A 457-nucleotide genomic window follows, 5' to 3' on the forward strand; every position below is an offset into this window, starting at 1 on the left:
ATTAATCTGACGGTTTGCGTGGTGGGGTTAGCTGTAGGAAGGGATCAAAAAAAGGGGGAAAAAAATTTCCTCGAGCGCGTCAGATTTTCATAGGGGATGTTAATTGGACCCTAAAGAAGCTCCTATTCAAAAAACTGACGATTTGGACCGAGAGTCATGGCCGATTTTTGAAAATGGAAAAAAAAATCGTAACCTTGAAATACTCAAGCACGTCAGATTAAGATACAGAGAGTTCAGTTTGATGTCCTGGACGTGCTGACCCATAATCTGACGATTATGTGGAGGGATTTCATTAATCTGTCGGTTTGAAAAATTTTTTTTCCATTAATCTTGTACAGACTGTATGTTCGAAATCCAAAAAACGCGAACATGTTTTCGATGTATTTTTGCCTTCTGATTATGAATATAATATTAATATAATATTATATTAACAATATAATATAATATAATATAATAT

The sequence above is a fragment of the Trachymyrmex cornetzi genome, unplaced genomic scaffold, assembly GCF_001594075.2.
Source record: "Trachymyrmex cornetzi isolate Tcor2-1 unplaced genomic scaffold, Tcor1.1 scaffold1422, whole genome shotgun sequence".
Lineage (NCBI taxonomy): Eukaryota > Metazoa > Arthropoda > Insecta > Hymenoptera > Formicidae > Trachymyrmex > Trachymyrmex cornetzi.